The sequence below is a fragment of the Brachycentrus maculatus genome, unplaced genomic scaffold (genome assembly GCF_059751285.1).
Source record: "Brachycentrus maculatus isolate JH-2025_06_01 unplaced genomic scaffold, ASM5975128v1 h1tg000004l, whole genome shotgun sequence".
Taxonomy (NCBI): domain Eukaryota; kingdom Metazoa; phylum Arthropoda; class Insecta; order Trichoptera; family Brachycentridae; genus Brachycentrus; species Brachycentrus maculatus.
In genome coordinates, this window is record NW_028280759.1 from 3,986,995 (window position 1) to 4,000,509 (window position 13,515).

The 13,515-nt window shown below is 28.7% G+C and overlaps 1 protein-coding gene across 8 annotated transcripts in view; it reads left to right on the forward strand.

Moving 5' to 3' along the window:
• The window catches only part of LOC148313975 (uncharacterized), a 101,516-nt gene that overhangs the window by 70,074 nt on the left and 17,927 nt on the right, over positions 1 to 13,515 (forward strand). For 2 of the 8 annotated variants that reach the window (XM_088277668.1, XM_088277684.1), the window contains exon 2: positions 2,951 to 3,130. The exons of the other annotated variants lie outside the window; for them this stretch is intronic. The gene's annotated coding sequence lies outside the window, so the exon portion shown is untranslated. The remainder of the gene's footprint in view (positions 1 to 2,950; positions 3,131 to 13,515) is intronic. 8 annotated transcript variants of the gene reach the window in all.

The following is a 13,515-nucleotide window of genomic DNA, read 5'->3' on the forward strand; positions in this document are numbered from 1 at the left end:
ATATATATATATATATATATATATATATATATATATATATATATATATAATATATATATATATATATATATATATATATATATATATATATATATATATATATATATATATATACATTTATGTTTATTTTTATTATTTTTCACTAAAATATTTATTCAATATTACCCTGGACTGGTACCTGAAGAGGATGGCTGATCACCTTTTATTCGTGTGTTAACAATCAAGATAACACTGCGTTTCTATAATGCAGTGCCCTGTGCACCGTTACGGTGCGGACAAGGGTTTGAATTGAATTGAATTGAATATTATTAATATCTCCACCTTCGTAGTGTAATGGTCAGCACGCTCGGTTACCGTTCTAGGGGTTCCTGGTTCGATTCCTAGGAAGGGTTATATTAATTTAAGTTCATTCTAAATTTATTAAATATCACCCTGGACTTGTACCTAAAGCGGGGGGCGGATAACACTGCGTTTACATGATGTAGTGCCCAGGTTTTCAGATCTCTTCCATTGTTTTTTGACAAACACTCGATCACTGTTCTTCCCCACCCATTATATTTGTTTTTTTATTCCCCAAACTCTTTTGTAACTCTTCTTCCTCTCAAAAGATCTTTGAAAGGAAGAAGAGTAACAAAATTTCTAACTTATCTTCAAAATTGGTTGCGTTTTAGTGGAGTGAATTAGTAGTAGATAAGATAAAAAAATAACCAATACTTTTTTTCTAAGATTTTTTTAGAATTAAGTTCCGTTCGATGAGGAGTATTTAAAATGATTTTCACATAAGGTATACGTCCATCATTGTAACTAGTATAACAAATTGTAAGATTAATTCCATTGGTAATGAGGTTAAGTTTAAAGACTGATAATGAATTAAGCTTTAGTTCAATACGTTTTACAAGGATTACAAAATTCACTTAACTGATATGAAATCATCCTTGGTATAATATATATAACAGATATTGAATTTGTCGATTGAAATCTATATATGTGTATTGAACAAATACAAAAGATAACGTTTTTTTTACAAAATAATGTACCTTCCTAGTAACCTAGTAACCCAGAAAGTACTTATTGTATATCAAAACTAAAAACAATAATCCTTTTAATTATACTTACTATTTTGAAGGCAAATATATAAAAAAGAAAAACAACAATAAAAATTAAACTTTTGTGGGTACATACGAGATGAACGTTGAAAACGAAACAAATGTGCCAAGTGACAAAAAAAAATACCCCGAAAGGTATGTTTTTATGACTAAAACCAATATTATTTGGTACAGTAATATGTAATTTACATTATTAAAAGAGAAAAAAACAGTAAACATTAAAAAAATAACTATTTATTGTACCATACATTTATTGTACGATTAGTTTTTAAGTTTTTTCAGAGGCATACATATAAATTTAATTATTATAAAATTAATCCTATTTCAGTTAGGGTATTTGAAATGGTTAGCCAAGGCTGTGGACATCTCTCTGAGTTGATTAAGTGAATAAATTACAAGTAGTAGGAATATGGCAACATTTAGTAGGAAAATGAGTTTTTAAATCAATTAACGATTCGTCCTCGGATAAATACTTGCCTCTAGGCTGTAAAAGTAAATAATTAAATACTATTAATGTGTTGCGTAGTAATTTAGGTAGCTACCTAGTACCTACCAAATGTTTGATTTTTAAAACATGTTTTATTGTCAAGTAAAAAAATGTTATTTCAAATGTTTCAATCGGATGATAATGTTTAAATAAAAATGTAAAAACGTTCAGGTTTTTTTTTGCTATGGGATGGGAGTCCATTTTTTAGGGCAGGGCATCAAATTTTAGACATTTGGATTTTTAAAAATTATTTATTTCTATTTAAAATTTCTAGTCAAGTAAATGAAATTATAAAATTTTAAATAATGTTTTACTTAGTAAATACCAGTATTTCAATATAAATGAAATTTCGATTGTGGAACTATAAAAAAGGGATTTTTAAAAATAATCACTTGATTTTCTCGTATACCATGGATATATGTAATTTTGAGATTTCCACTCATAGAGAAGTTGCTCGGGTCGCCAATGCATCATTTAAAAGGAATAACCTACAAAACAAGCTTGTCTGCAAGGAGGGTCATTATGATAGGGACGGTAAATGTAAAAAATACCCAGCCCATATTATTTATTGACATCTCATCAAAGATGAAGAAGAATATGGAAGTCTGAAGATCACTTTACATACGTGTAAAATTTACCAATTCTACCCATTATTGACAACCACACTACTTAAATTCTTGAAAGTTCTATATAATTGAACCAATTTAGAAACCTTGTTCTTTAATCACTAGAACTTCACTAAAGACATCTATTGGTGAGATGTAAAGAAGCTTTTTATTAAGCAGAAACTCTTATATTCTTTCATATTCTTCTTCATCTTGGATGAGATGTCAAAAAATAATATGAGAATGACTACTGTAATTGGAGATAATCCAGATTTTGTGAACAGGTATTTGGACACACTCAAAATGTTGTAAACATTTTGAGTCACACCCAGTCCAATTGAAAACGAATATTTCTTGAATTCCTTTAGTAATTGGCGGGAATCGAGTCCGCGACGCCAGTTTTCGGATGAGAATCTTCCTGACAATGTTTAAAACAATAAATACAAAAATATCGATTAATTTAAATAATTATGAATAAAACTCGAGCACGAAGGGTGAATTGAGATTTCTCGGGCTGCAAATGTATTATTAAAAGAAATATTAAAATGGTTTTATACTAAAACGCAATTGATAGAAGAAATTATTTTAAAATACATGATGAAATATTCTAAAGTACATGTTTCTAAATATACATTGATACCTACATCTCTAAAATATTAATTTAGAGATATCTTTACAAATTAAATTAGTATTTAGACACGTACATTTGTATTTATTTTTTATGAGGTATTACGATTTTTTGTCTGTTTTAGGTGTGTTCTGTGTTAAACGTAAATGTCACCTCTCAACGGTGACATAATTCGACCTTTCCGTAACCTTCACAGCCCATTAAAATTACTGTCACATCATCTCCAATGAAAATTAGAAAAAAAAAACAATATTGAATTAATAGAGGCCCGAGGTGAACTCACAGGCAAGTTTGTATACAATAAGTATTCATTCAGTTATGGTTTTATTTTACATGTTTGAACATAGTGTTTTTTTATGGAATGTTTAAAAGAGGAAGTTCAGAGCTCCTTGAAATATAATTTTAAATGTTTTTTCTTATGTATGGTAATAAAAAACATTTTATATTATGGCGAAATTTGTTTAAAATGTTCGATACCAATCATAAAAAATCTACACTTAAACGTGTGACGTCGTATGTGCCCTATTTGAAGAACATTGCACAAAATGTCTACAATAGAGACAGTCATGGGTAGATTATATTAATAAGTCTTGAAAAGCCGTCTTGTCTTTTAATATAGACGTAAATTATTCCAGACATAGTACAACAGGACATACAGGGTGGCGGAAAATTAATCACCATATTGGAAGATGTTATAATTTTTGTAAATGGCGTCGTACATTAATCATATTTGACATTTGTGAATGAGACAGCTGCAGATAACAAAAAAAATAATAAAACTGGCACAAATTTGTATCGACGTACAACGCTATTTCCAAAAAATTTTGTTGAGGTAATTTTGCGTCACCCTGTATAAGTCTGTTTTCTATAGAAATGGTATAAATATTAAATACAACTTCTTCTTTTTTAATACAGCAATAAAGTATGAATTCCCTACACGATTTTAAAATATGGATATTTCAAATTATTTATTAATTTTAATTTTTGCGCTTTTATGATTTTTGCGAGCTATAGAGCTGACATCATCTGGCGTTATGCAGGAAAGAGTTAGTCAATGTATTTTTATTGCTCCTTCATTTTATAAACGGACGTATGTAGATTATGTCGTGATAAACTATGTGGAGCCGTTTTATATTTTCTTGTTTCTAAAACTGAAAATTATAAATAAAAACATATTTTTACAACTTTACAGTAACATAATTCGAATCGCTAAATGCTCTTAAAATATTCAATCCAATTAAATCTTAATCGCCAATTTTTAAAAACATAAAAACAGGCAAAAATGTCCCATTCATTAAGACTTTATTGTCTGTTTTGAAGTTGTATACACTCATTCTTTGGTTTTATTTACTTTAAATTTAGTTTTACTCATGGTTTAGAATTAACTATGGATATAGATACTGACAAGCAATAAAATGTAAATTTGTATTATCTAAGGCTGAAATAGAGTATATAACCACCCAGTTTTGCACCACAAGTTCGTTCCAGTCTACAACCCATAAATGAGATTGACTCGCAAATACAACACAATAAACCTTGTGATTAAAACGCGATTCAATAAATAGTTTTATCGCCGTTTTATCTAAATTGAATCACGTTTCGGTTTTACTAGTTTTGTGGTGTGATACTTTTGTTAAATCAAAGACTCACGAGAAATTAAATTCGTTTTTGTTCTGTCGTCCATTTTGAATAAGTCGACACGTCAGTAAAATAAAATAAAAACGAATTAAATTAAAGAACGGTGGGAAAACCATTGAATACGAGCTTGATATGTACATATTAGTAAAACGAAGACTATTGTGGTTAATTTGATTAAAAGAAAAATGTAATATATAATTGGTTTTGAATTAAATTTTGAAGAATCTCATCGACAGTTCGTATTTCTTGGAATATTTTCCCATAATCTGTGTTATTTGATTTACGAAATGAAATTTATGGTTTTATAATCCGTTGCCATTTAATAACTGTGCAGGTAGGTTTAAAATCTATATCCATTTTGCAAATCAGCATGATTATCTTAGAAGAAATTCCCCATACGATCAAATATAAAGCTTGAGACGTAAGTAATAACCATACATTTTAACCATTGAATACTTTCTAACGACAATACATTTTTTTCTATTTTGACCTACAGAGTTTCGCTAGAATTTCGAAGCCAATACACATAATTATGCTAATGTTTGATCGAAATCATTTTAAAATTAAAGTCGATGCCCTAAAGCCAAACTAAATAAAACCGATTAATTATTACCGGAAAATTATAATAATTTACCGTAGTTATTTTATACTATACAAAAGCAATTTTATACTGTAAATTTTCTACATACTCCATTTTCTATATATGTCTATATTTTCTATATATTTTCAGGTGACATAAATAAATAATTTACATACATAAAATACTCGCAGAGGTGGCCAGAGATAACGGAATGTCCTACTAATCGTTATTGGTAAACAATATTAGCCTCTTCCACATTAATGCTTCTGTTCATACATTCTTCTTTTCTTACCCTTATCCGCATCCAATGGTGCACAGGGCTCAGATCTCCTCATTCTCAGGCTGTAGGTTCTATCATATACAAAGTCACCTAAGCCATGCCTTCGAATCATCTTACCTTTCTACAGCATCCATGCCAGCATTTGGAGCCATAGAGGAGTGTGGGTCTGACAGTTGGTTGGTAGACTTTTTCCCTATGTAAAGTATCTACGGTAGTAGTAGTAGTATAGTCTCTCTCTTCATTCTAAATATAACTTTGTCTCATATTTCCCCCTTATTTTGACTCAGCCCTGTAGGATTTATTCATTTTATTTTATTTCAATTCTATTCATAGTTCTTTGTCAATTTACTTTATATTTGGTATTTCTCAAGTCTTGTCTGCATACATATATACATATTTCGAATTATGCTTCTAAATATTCACTAAAGATAAATATAAAAAAAAAATAGTATAATGTGTGCCACTTTATATGGGTAATGTGTCTGTGATTATTTGTTTCGTGTTATATAATTAATAATAAAAAAATATGAAAAAACGATACATATACTTGTTTTTAAAATGACATCAAATAGAATTGATGGATTTCGATAAATAAATTTTGTTACATTCTAACACACCCAGCAGTGTATTTTTAAGGAATTATTGGACTGTGTTATCCACATTATGTGCGTGTACTGTACATAGTTATCATTTTACCTTCTTATGTTGTAACACTTAAGGAAACGCTGCATTACTCCAATCCTCTATTCAGTATGCGGTGCAAATATGTAAAGTGATAAAGGCTTTAAAATAATGGGTTGTGAATATTTCTACTCCCACTAAATAATTTAATGATGTATACTCATTGTAGATAAGTAGGTAAATATCTCAACAAGAATACATTACCCATGTTTAGAAAGAAATCTACATAACTTGATAATAATATGTGGACAAATATAGTATAATGTATAACCGATAAAATATAAACATGACATTGTACGCTTACAAATCATACAGTTTGCTTTTCCCAGACATCTTATCAAGAGAATATAATTCTCATTGGTATTATAATATTATTGTCGTACATTAGAAATCCCATATCCATTTACGCTCGATTTATCGTTGAATGGATACAAGAGAAATATTATGTACAATGTGTGTTACGTGGGTAATATTGTACATTATGCTGAAAAGAAACGAGAGCGTTCATTTGCAGCAAATAAATGGAAATCCGTAACAAAGAGGCGTTCGCGAACAGAAACGTCAAGGCGCTTCGATCTTGAAGGTGACACTGACAAAAACTGCATACCTGCAAACGCTTCCAATATGGAGACGTGAGTAGGTTGTACGACTGTCCGGTCTTTAGAGAACGGACCTCGGAAAACAAGAGTCACCGATATAATATGTTATTGTTGGCAGTAGATAGATGGACGAGTTTTTTCTTGACAGACAACCAGTTGAAATGAGAAAGCAGAGGCCGGAACGGAAGATGAATTTGGTGCATTTTTCTTAGGAAAACTGGTGAAGAAACAGACGTTTCCTTTAGCGGTTCTATCAAAGGCGCCTTTCATGGTATAATATCCGCATCCGTTAGACAACTCATGCATTATTATTGATTGGGATAGTGTGTATTCAGTACCAGAACGTTTATTTGAACAATGTAATATTTTTCATTGATATCTTAGCACAAATACGTGGGTGTGTAGTTTGATGTCATTTCAACTTGTCTTTGCCGATATACAAAAAGATAAACAATCATTTGTTGGGTATAATCTCATGCTGGGTAAAATATGAAGATTTTTATGATGTTGTTAATAATTTGTCAAATGTATATTTCCACCCCTATGTGTAGTGGTCTTAGCATTTGATTACCGTACATCAGGTCCTGGGTTTGATCCCGGGAGGAGGGATTCATGTTAGGAATAATATGTGTATGTATTTATGTATATTTATAAAATATAATTTTATTGGTTTATTTTATAAGTGTCTCACATAGAGGTCATAAGTAAATTCCCAAACTTTAAGTCTATTTAAATCCATTTACTGCCTTAAATATAACGTATTCTATACTATTTTAATAATATGCAGAGAATATCAAATGATATGGGAGAAAAAATGTATTTGATCTGCTAGTAATAAATTATGATTTTTGGATGTGGTCTAGTTTTGATCTATTTCGATATTACTGAAGGATATTTTCATTTTTCCTAATTTAATAATAAAATGTTTATGGTAAATTTAACGTATCAAATTGAACTGGCGTAGCATTTTGCCATGAATATAAGTTTTTTCTTCATTTTTGTTATTTTTAAAATTTTTTATTATTATTTAAATTTGTTTGATAATGATGACAAACGCATCAAAACATTCGCAATTAATAAAAAGATGTATATTTTCCAAGAATAATTCAAAATAAAAATGGATAGAAATACCATAATTTATCTTATACGATTTTTACTTGTGTTATCGGTAGAGATGTTGTTTATTTATGCGACTTAATTAACACAAATATAAATTTGCTTACCTGAATAAAAATGTCTTCACCGGAATAAGTTAATTTCTAAGTAAATATGTAGGTACAAAAAAGAATTATAAATTGTTTTGATGATCATTGGTTGGCACTTGCTAGAAAGTAGACTAGTAGTAATAAATAACGTAAAATAATGATTAATAAAATCAATTAAAAGAATATAAATACATACAAATGGAAATTTTATTATCGAAGTCAAATTGCCGTTAAAGCGCTATAATGTTTTTTATTCATTCATAAGTAATTTTATTCATGAATTTTATTCATTAATACACAAATAATAATTAGTCGAATTCATTATTTTAAAATATATTGTTTGGACGAGATTTTTAACGCATTTTTAAAAAGTATTTTTAGTAGCTTTTGTTTAATTACTTTTTTATCGTTATCTTATTTGAGGATTATTTTTAAAAAAAGTCATAATTTAGGATTTTTAAATTCTGTAAAATGAAGAGAAACTGTACCGTAATAACGAATATTGTTGTGTTTAATTTAAATTTAATTTGATCCTTTTGCTATCTACAATTAATACTATTGGCAAAGTGATTAAATACTTGGTTATTCATTGAACTACATACGTTCATTAAGGGTTCATTTACTCTCAAATATACAAAGCCGCACGTGTTGTGTGCACACAATTTTTTAAGAATATATAAATACATATTGGAATTTGGCGAACTATTTTTATTTATACTTTTTTGAAACTCCTTACCTTTCAACAACTCTTTTCTTTTCAAAACCATGTATTTATTTTGGAGAAAATCTTATTTTTTCAATATAAAAAACAATGCTCTAAGCGAAAAACGCAATTGCGATACAAGTTACCTGGGTTTACCAGCCTATGACGGTCGTAAGCCCCGTAAATGCCCAGACTTCCATATTCTTGGTTGGCACTTGGTTGGTAATAACGAATATTGTTGTGTTTAATTTAAATTTAATTTGATCCTTTTGCTATCTACAATTAATACTATTGGCAAAGTCATTAAATACTTGGTTATTCATTGAACTACATACGTTCATTAAGGGTTCATTTACTCTCAAATATACAAAGCCGCACGTGTTGTGTGCACACAATTTTTTAAGAATATATGAATACATATTGGAATTTGGCGAACTATTTTTATTTATACTTTTTTGAAACCCCTTACCTTTCAACAACTCTTTTCTTTTCAAAACCATGTATTTATTTTGGAGAAAATCTTATTTTTTCAATATAAAAACAATGCTCTAAGCGAAAAACGCAATTGCGATACAAGTTACCTGGGTTTAGAGAAAATTACAGAAAAAAAGGCTAAAGATGTTACTTATTTTGATAAAGGTGACCGAAAATGATTCAGTTATACCCACCGTCATATCCATTTTTGGATATTGTTATTTAGTAAGAACAAAGAACATGAATATGCGAATTTGAATCATCGAAGTTAAAAATAATTTTTAGAAATCAGTATCCTTATATCTTTGAATGAACACTGCTCTTAAGAACGTCACTGTAAATAATTACATTTAGAATTTGCTGGGATTTGGTTAGGATGCTGTATTTTCATTCGGGAGATACATCAGATTTAAAATACTGTACATAAGATTCTCGTTGTATTTGTATAATACAAAAGTTTTAATTAATAATATAAAATATTGTGTTGTGGTACTATGGTTAGTGTCGCGAACACCGAGTTAGAGTTTCTGCGTTCAAGTCATACTACAACTTTTATTTTTAATATTTTTCTATTTAAGGTGGGATATTCGATAGCTCGCAACTTAATTTTCTTAAAACCTACAAAAGAAAAGAGTTATTGGAATGTAAGGAGTTTTTTTCTTCATATAACATATATAATATAAAAATCGAATTCCAACATATATTAATAAAAAAAAGTGCAACACGCCTGGCGCAGCCGGTCGCTTAATGAATTGAATAATTGCGAGTACCCCCTTATTGAACGTGGCACCTACGTCAGGAACATTTCTTTATTCATTTTAACTTTCTCGGTTTACAGTGATTCAACATGACTTCCTAATTACCGAATAATGCATGCATAATCTTTGTGGAGTGGTTACACAATTTGGAAAACATGTTACGGACATTTAAGCGGAAATACGTTAAAATATAGATAATGAATCATCGATATCTGCTCGATAAGCGCATTGAAGGTTGTATTAAAAAAGTATTATACTTTATACTTACTTTCCTATTTTTTTCATTATTATTACTCATTACTCATTTATTTATTTATTTATTCTTTTACGTAAATAACAATTTACATAAAATATTACATAAAACATATGTATATTATATTGCATACACAGACACACACATGCAGTCATACACACACATACAGTCATACACACACATACAGTCATACACACACACACACACAAACATACGTATGCATACAAACATGCCTGTGTATGGACAGGTAGATAAAATAATAATATTGTGGAACCTCGCATAACGAGCAAAAAAAGGTAAAAAGTTGCTCCCTTAAAGAGCGACATTTCGCATAACGAGTTACAGAGAAAAGGCAAGTCCCCTTTTCACGACATTCACTTGTGCGCCGGGACTTCCGCGCTAGTCAAAACAAAGAATGTTTCGCTTAGCGAATATTCCGCTTAACGAGTAAGATTCTGGAACGAATTATGCTCATTATGAGAGGTTCCACTGTATAATAATCAGATAGAAAATAGCAAGTGAACATAACCAAGAATTACACTGCGAGTAATATTTTCCTCTTAAAGGCACTCTCGCCTGCATTTCAGCGCTATCCAGGTTGATTCTAAAAGATTTGAATTTAGATATAATTTAAAACCATAGAAAACCTGTGTCGATAAGATAGGTATTAAGGTTTCTGAACCGGAAGCAGTACCTACCTTGCCTTGCCAGTTAAAAAGTTGAAAATGCAGAACCGAGGGAGTTACTTCCATATCAGCAGCACGCGACAAACGACACTGCTCTTTTATGCACTGCCACCGATATTTTTGATTTCTTGTATTTTCAACTCTCACTTGTATCGTTCGGAAATGAATGGGACTACAACTTTGACGCAGCTAATTTTAAATTATCTGCCTCAAATCGAATACGATTTGCGAAATAATTAATTTGAAGTGGAATATATACAAACAATATACGTTCATTTTTCATATATAATACAAAATGTAGTAAGACTATTTAAGGCTGTGACGTTTCAATTATATGTCCAAATTACGTGAAATAGTATTTAAACTTTTTAAAAATATTACAATATAAAATTTTAAAAATATTTGACACGATGCCCTTTATAAAAGGTTTTAAGTATTATTATTATTATCATATTGAATTTAATAAGAAAATACCTATTAATTTTACAGTACGTTTGTCTATTGGAAGAATTATAATTTACTATTTTCCTTATCGATTTCTCAAAACAACAAGGTTTATGACTTATTTATTTAATGTTAGTAAGTGATTTACTTAATTTGTGCTTATAATTGTTTATGGTATACGGTTTAATAGTACGTGAAATTCAAAACTTCCGCCATTTATTAATTAAACCATTGAAAAGTAACACTAACGCCATCTAGCGATATTTTGAGAAATTATTATATGGTTATGTCGGGAATCTAACCAAGAACTTATGGCAACATACAGCATTTCTCCGAGTAGTTCAGAAGTGATCCGCTAGGTGCGCATAGGACTAATGTCAAAATTCGACTAAACTGAATCGATTTGCCAAAATCAATGATTTTTGTTTGTAAATAAAAATAATACTTGAAACTGCCAGAAATATCCTATATTTTCACTTATTTATACTAATTCAACGTTGGTTTTATATAATATATATATATATATATATATATATATATATATATATATATATATATATATATATATATATATATATATATATATATATATATATATATATATATATATATATATATATATATATATATATATATATATATATAACGTGGTAATATTTTCCTTTTGAAAATTAAGTGTAAATAATTTGTAAAGTGGGTGTATAATAATAAAATAAACAATGTGTTGCTTTGTAATTAAAGTTTATTCTTAATTTATCTTTATAATAATTTTATATCTATCTATCTAATTCTGACAGTTAATAATATTATCGGAAGTCTTTTGTTTTATTCTGAGCGACGCATGCGGCATCTGGTGGTAGAACTGTTTTATGTAGGTACTTTTTGTAAGTACTTAATAAAATGTATAGGTAGGTACCTAGGTATTTTATTACATCTCCCCCCTTGGGGAAGAAAATTCATAGTAAAATTTTCACTCGTCCTCCGGATCATCTTCTTGTAGTGAAGGGACTGGTATAAGTTTAGTGATATGATAAAGTTTTTTTTTTTTTCTTTCTTTCTTTTTTCCTTCTTTTTTTCTTTCTTTTTTTTCTTTCTTGTTTTTTTTTCTTTCTTTCTTTTTTTTTTTCTTTTTTCCGTTCTTTTTTTTCTTTCTTTTTTTGTAATTTTTTTTTTTCTTTTTTTTTTTTTTTCTTGACCCTTTTAAAGTAGACACAGTTTTTTTTCAATCCATTTGTTTTTTTCTTTTGAATTCCTTCATTTTTATTCTGATCTCTTAAAGTATCTTCTAATTTAACCAAATTTACAACATTTAATTGTTCATCTGCATTTTCATTCGAGTTTAATACTGGATTCCTGCTTAGACAATCTACTTCTAAATTCTTCTTTCCTGGAGTATATTTTATTTTATCTTTCGTAGAAGTTTTTTCTACTTTATTTTTATTTTCATTTTTCAAGCACTGTTTCTGTGTTATTTGTATGTCTTCATTTTTATTCTGATCTATTAAAATATCTTCTAATTTAACCAAATTTACAACTTTTAATTGTTCATTTGCATTTTCCTTCGATTCTAATACTGGATTCCTGCTCATACAATCTGCTTGGAAATTCTTCTTTTCTGGAGTATGTTTTATTTTATATTTTGTAGAAATTTTTTCCACATTATTTTTATTTTCATTCTTCAAGCACTGTTTCTGTGTAATTTGTAAATCTTCATTTTTATTATTAATCTTATCATCCTCCTTTGTTTTAAACCAGCACGTTGCTTCAGAGTGATATCGAGTTCCCTTATTTAAATTTTCACAAATCTTACATGGACTTTTATCTTTAATTTTATCACTAGTTCTTAGATTTCCACGTCTTCTTTGATTATCTTCTAATCGTTTTCTTTGATCATCTTCTAATTTTTCTCTCTCACTCCGAACATATTGTAGTAATTGTTTTAATATATCTAATGTTTCATAATCCATTTCCAATTAACAAAATTGTCGTTTTATAACGTGGTAATATTTTCCTTTTGAAAATTAAGTGTAAATAATTTGTAAAGTGGGTGTATAATAATAAAATAAACAATGTGTTGCTTTGTAATTAAAGTTTATTCTTAATTTATCTTTATAATAATTTTATATCTATCTATCTATCTATCTATCTAATTCTGACAGTTAATAATATTATCGGAAGTCTTTTGTTTTATTGTGAGCGACGCATGCGGCATCTGGTGGTAGAACTGTTTTATGTAGGTACTTTTTGTAAGTACTTAATAAAATGTATAGGTAGGTACCTAGGTATTTTATTACATATATATATATATATATATATATATATATATATATATATATATATATATATATATATACACACATATTGAATAATATATAATACATAATATCA